Source organism: Cupressus sempervirens, chromosome 9 (assembly GCF_028749045.1).
Source record: "Cupressus sempervirens isolate cs-2001-9-10 chromosome 9, ASM2874904v1, whole genome shotgun sequence".
Taxonomy (NCBI): domain Eukaryota; kingdom Viridiplantae; phylum Streptophyta; class Pinopsida; order Cupressales; family Cupressaceae; genus Cupressus; species Cupressus sempervirens.
In genome coordinates, this window is record NC_143126.1 from 206,535,182 (window position 1) to 206,541,464 (window position 6,283).

Sequence of the window (6,283 nt, forward strand, 5' to 3'; positions counted from 1 at the left end):
AAAGGGCTAATCAGAGACACAAGAGGAAGCAAGCTTAAGACTTTAGGGAAGGTGGAGGATGAAGAAGCGAAGTGCTATAAAAAGGAATCTAGGATAGGAAGATGGATTATGGGATGATAAAGCTGATGCAACCGGATTTCAAAGAGTCAAATTGGTGGAAGGTGGGTTTCAGAGATCTCTAGGACTAGGATTGTGGATCTCGAAAGATGAGGCTTGGTGGATTGATTGGATTGGTAGATCCCTAAGACTAGGATTGTGCATCCCTAAAGCTAAGAGTGATGATTGATTCAAAGAGATACAGTTGCACAAGCTGGGGTAGGAGAGACAAATGCTGGATATGGATGGGGGATAATGGAGATGAAGGGAATCCATTGAAGCTTTTTGAGTGGGGGGATACTTCAAAGAGAAGTACCACCATGTAGTTGAGCACTAGATTTTCTATAGGACTGTTGGTTAATATCCAAGGTTACCAAAAATATCAAGGCCTTTTCACCAACTGTCCAGAGGACTGATGAACTAACTCGAAACAAACACACAAGGATTGCCCCAACATCACACATGAGTCCCAGAGGAAGCAATGTGAAACCAACAATAGGTAACCCACAAGCAGAAAAGAAAAACAAACAAAAGACTTGATCAAGACCTTACACTCGGATTGCCCCATTCGTAGCATACCATGATATGGAAGATCATGGAAACCTTGAGGAGGGAACAAAAAGATTGCTTGGAAAAGATACTTCAAGACCCAAAAGGGAAGAGTCCAAATCAAAAGAAAGCTAAAATCCAAAAGAGAACCATTTGCCAATGAGATGGGTAGGATGAGGTACTAACGGACCAAGATCAGACATGAGAAAAGCTATATCCTACAAGGATCTATTGGAGAGCACCTAAGTGGATGGATCTGGATGATGCGTCTGGCAAGCTGAACTAAGAAGGATAACACTTTGGTGATAGGAGATCTAGCTAAAGGATGCATTCGAATAGCTAATCAAGGGTTGTGCGATGTGTGCAAGATGCTGATCAAGGAGGAACTGACACGAAAGTTGGATAGATACAATGGTACTACGCTAAAGAGGATGTACAAGCTGACAGACCAAAATATGTTACAAATGTACAAGGTTGTTCATGTTTGGGTTTTGTGAGATGGAAGTGTTTGTGAAGGGTGAGATGTCTATAATAGTTGATAGGCAGATGTTTTGCGAAAAGCTTAAGTGAAAATGGGATTCTTTGTGTGCATGTGATAGGATACAAGCTAAGATACAGGCTTATTTACAAGCTGGAATATGGTACAAGCTTTGGACAAGATTTGGATATACAAGCTATGATACAAGGGATGATACAAGATTTACAAGCTTTGGTACAAAATTTACAAGCTTTGGTACAAGATTTACAAGTTGAGGTACAAGATTTACAAGTTGTACAGGAGGTATTTACAAGCTCCATCAGATTTTGGATATTTGGTTGGAACACCAAGGGAACAAGCAGGTGTTTTATGGGATGGTGGGTGAATGGATGAGGGATAGGATAGTGATAGATAATGGATTAGTCTTAGTACACAAGGCACCTGAATTACTAGGTTTTCACCAAGGTACCTATCCAAGGCGCTTAAATGGCCAAGTTTTCACCATTGGATGCTTATTTCTCTTTACTATTTTTTTTTTTTGTATTTTCAAAAGCTAGGTATACCAAGGATGTTCAAGCATAGAACTTGTTAAGATGAATGATGTTAGTAGGATCATTCAAGAGTTCTCCTTTTGGTGTAGATAGCTGATAGGCTTTGGAGCCAAAGGATGCTGTGACAACATAAGGACCAAGCTAGGTAGGTTCAAACTTGCCTTTCTTTTCTCGATCTGCTTGGACTTTCATGTTTTCTTTGAGGACCATGTCACCTGGCTGAAAGTGTCGTGGAAGCACCTTCTTGTTGAAATTCCTTTTGAGATGAGTTTGGTAGATTGTGAGATGATCATAAGCTTGTTTTTGCTTCTCGTCTACTATTTATTCTTCATTTGATATTTTCCCTTGCAAAGATATGTGCAATGAGGGAAGTTCAAACTCTATGGGTAGTACCACTTCGACACCATAGACTAAGGAGTATGGAGTTGTCCCTGTGGATGTACAGAAGAAAGTTTGATAGGCCCATAGGGCTAGATTTATTTGTAGGTGCCAATCGTGGCCAAACTCATTGACAACTTTCTTTAGAATTTTGAGGAGGGTTTTGTTAGTTGCCTCTGCCTAGCCGTTACCTTGTGGGAAATATGGGCTAGAAAAGCGGTGATGGATGTAGCGGGAAGTGCATAATTCTTCCATGTTGAGATTTTCAAAGTTACCTCTGTGGTCGGTGAAGATGGTGGATGGGATGCTGAAGTGACAAACAATGTGGTACAAGATGAACTTGGAGACCTGAACTCCGGTAGCTAAGACGAGGGGGACTGCTTCCACCCATTTAGTGAAATAGTCTATAGCTGTTATTATCCATTTATGTTCATCAGATGAGAGGGGTGTGATAGTTCCAACTAGATCAAGGTCCCAACAAGCAAAAGGCCAAGGTGGTGCAATAGGCTGTAGATCCTGTGCAAGAGCGTGCACAAGATTTGCATGCTGCTGACATGGGAGACACTTTCTGACAAAGTCACAAGAGTCTTCTTCAATGGTAGGCCAATAGTAGCCTGCTCTAAGGATTTGTCGCGCTAGGACAATACCACTTGTGTGGGCACTGTAAAGTCTAGAATGTACTTCTTTTAACACCATCGCGGCCTCATTTTGGTCTAAGCATCGAGAGAGAGTATCGTGATAACCCCGACGATATAGGGTATTGGCTATGATAACATGGCAGGATGATTTTCGGATGAGGTTTTGGCATTGGGTACGTGTGAGGTGAGGGGATATGATACTATCATTAAGGTAAGCGTGAATCTCATGGTACCAAGGGGATTGGGGACCAACCAAGATACAAACATGGTTTAAATCCTCATTTGCATAGGCAGGTGTGAGGAGCTGCTCGACTAAAAACTCATACTATGTAGTTGCTTGGGGAATTTCCAAGAGCGAGCCGATAGTAGCCATAGCATCTACTGCTTTGTTCTGTATTCGAGGCACTTGTGTAAACTGAAGCCTTGTAAAATGCTAGGTTAGCTGATCAACTAGCTCTTTGTAGGGTAATAGCTTTTCATCTTTGGTTTGATATTCATTTAGGGATTTCTTGATGATGAGCTGAGAATCACCAAAGATTTGTAACTCAATGATGTTCCATTCTGTAGCTATCTTTAATCCTGCTATGAGAGCCTCATATTTAGCTATATTGTTGGTGCTAGGGAATTGTAGCTTAAAATCTTTTGGAATGTAATCTCCTTGAGGTGTGACCAACAATATTCCTACCCCTGATCCATGGGATGTGTGTGAGCCATCAAAATAAAGTTTCCATGGGGGCTGTTCTTCAATTAGATAGATATGCTCATCTAGAAATTCTGTGATCAAAGGATAAGCATCTACTAGAGGTGCATCAGTTAGGTGATCTGCTATAGCTTGCCCTTTGATTGCCTTTCTATCCACATACTAGATGTCAAATTCGCTAAGGAGCATAACCCATTTGGCCAAACGGCCTACAAGTGCTATTCTGGAGAGCATATACTTGAGAGGGTCAATCTTGGAGACTAGTTGGATGGTATGACTTAGCATGTAATGGCGAAGCTTTTGAGTTGAGAAAACAACTACCAAACAAGCTTTTTCCATAGGAGTATAATTGAGTTCATAACCAACTAGGGTTCTACTGATGTAGTAGATGGCTCTTTCTCTGCCATAGTCATCAAGCTATGCTAGAAGTGCCCCTAGAGCAGTAGGCATTGCTGATATGTACAAAATTAGGGGATGGCCAGGAACTGGTGGAACTAAGATAGGGGGATTGGTGAGATACTGCTTGAGCTGATCGAAGCTGCGCTAACATAAAGGATCCCACTTGAAGTTCTCATCCTTCTTCAGTAAGTGTGAAAATGGTGTACACTTATCTGCAAGCTGGGAGATGAAGCGCTGAACGGATTGAAGCTTTCCTTGAAGAGAGCAAAGCTGTCGCAGTGTCTGGGGAGGAGGCATGTCTAAGATAGCCTTGACCTTCTTGGGGTCGATCTCTATACCTCATTTAGAAACTATAAAGCTTAGAAGCTTGCCAGATGTGACCCCAAAGACACACTTCTTGGGATTCAACATGAGATGATATTTGGCTAACCTATCAAAGACTTTCTCTAGGTCAACAAGATGATCCATGAAGGTATGAGATTTGACCAAGATATCATCCACATAATCCTCCAAAATGCTATGGATGAGATCATGAAAAATGGTTATCATAGCTCTTTGATAGGTAGCCCCAGCATTCTTTAGGCCAAAAGGCATCATGTTGTAACAAAAGGTTCCCCAAGGGGTAGTAAATGCTGTCTTATGCTGATCCTCTTCTGCAATCTTGATTTGATTATACCCAAAAAATCCATCCATGAGGGACAAAATTTCATGTCCAGTTGTAAGATCTACAATCATATCTATGTTGGGCAAGGGAAAATCATCTTTTGGACAAGCTTTGTTAAGATCTCTGAAATCAGTGCAGATTCTGATGTCACCGGAAGGTTTAGTGACGGGGACCATGTTAGAGATCCACTCTAAGTAGTCGATAGGTCAGATAACCTTAACAGCTAACATTCTTTCTAATTCAGCTTTGAGCAGTAATGCCACCTTGGGGTGCATTTTTGTAAGCTTTTGTCTGACGGGCTTAATCTTTCGATCGACTGCAAGATGATGAACTACAAGCTTTGGATCAAGTCCTGGCATGTCCTGATATGACCATGCAAATCATCCAATGTTCTCTCTTAAGACCTCAAAGAGGAGGTCAGCTTGGTCTTGTGATAGGGATGCAACAATATGAACAAGTCTGGGGATCTCTGAAGAACCGATGTTGACTTCTCTAGTATCCTCAATTAGAATAGAAGATATCTCTAGTTGATTATCTTGAGGAGGCAATGCTAAATCCTCATGTTCTTCTTATGGCTCTAGATTTTCTTACTGAGGGGTTCTCTTCACTGCCTTAGCTAGTCTCAGATTCACCTTAGTTCTAGTTTTGGGTGTATCAGAACTAGGTTGGGGATTTTCTCCAAAACACCCCTTGGGATCTAGCTTGTAGATATAGGTAGAATCTGGCTTTGTTTTCTTATGAGGAGTTTTGGCTCCCATGAATCTTAGAAGTGCTTCCTCTGATGTGAACTCATCAATGTGTATGACGCTTGGTTGGTCCAAATCTATGAGTTGTGGATGGGCGAGTGGTAGGTCAATGAGGTGGATGGGTAGTTCTTGGAGAACAGAGTCTCTGAGGGAGATTTGGTCTAAGATATCATCGTAGGCTCTCTATTCAACTTCCTCAAGAATGTCTTTGATTTTGACAAGGTTGCGATGAATGTTCAAAAAAGCGTGACCGTCCGTATTGGTGCCCCTAGTTGTGGGTATGGTCATCTAGACTACTAGCCCCCTTCTCAGCATTTTGGCTAAATTAATTTAATCATTTATCTAGACCAAATTGCTAATAATCAATTTATTTGATTATAACCTATAGTTTGACTATGCTATCCTAAGTTCATTATTTGATTAAAAGAACATGTCCCCTTTTAATTAAATAAAAGACCTCATTCTTCTAACCCACTTAAAGTGCACACATAAAGTCCTTTTTCTATTTTGCAATTAAAAGAAAAGGCTTTGTGACTTTTGTCTTATATGACAAGTCAACTTATATTCTATTGGTTGATTTGTGTGTGCACATGGATCACTCCTATTTTCAAATTCCACCGTTGATCATCCACCATCTTCATCTTGATCTCTACCGTCCATACATCTTTAAAAGGGAGAGAGCTTTCCCCCTCAAAGCATCCATCCATCTTTTGAACATTGTTATGCTGCAGGTTTTCTAACAGGTTTTCTTTGGAGCTTTGTGGAGAACTTCTCTTCCTTGTCTACATTCTCTCATCCATGGCATTTTAGCTTAGATTCATGTTGCATGTTAGTTTAGCTTCTATTTTGCAATAATCTCTCACATAGCTTAATATTTGGATTGTAGCACTCTCATTCATATTCTAGCATAGCTGCATTTGACATTCTCATTCTAGCTTAATCTTCATTTGCATTGCAATGTCCAAGATGACAGATAGATGATTAGAAACCAAGAATGACTATATAAAAAAATTGATAAAATGATTAGTTCAACTTCTTGGTGCAAGGATTGATCTTAGTGGACTACCCGGATCACCCCAAGATT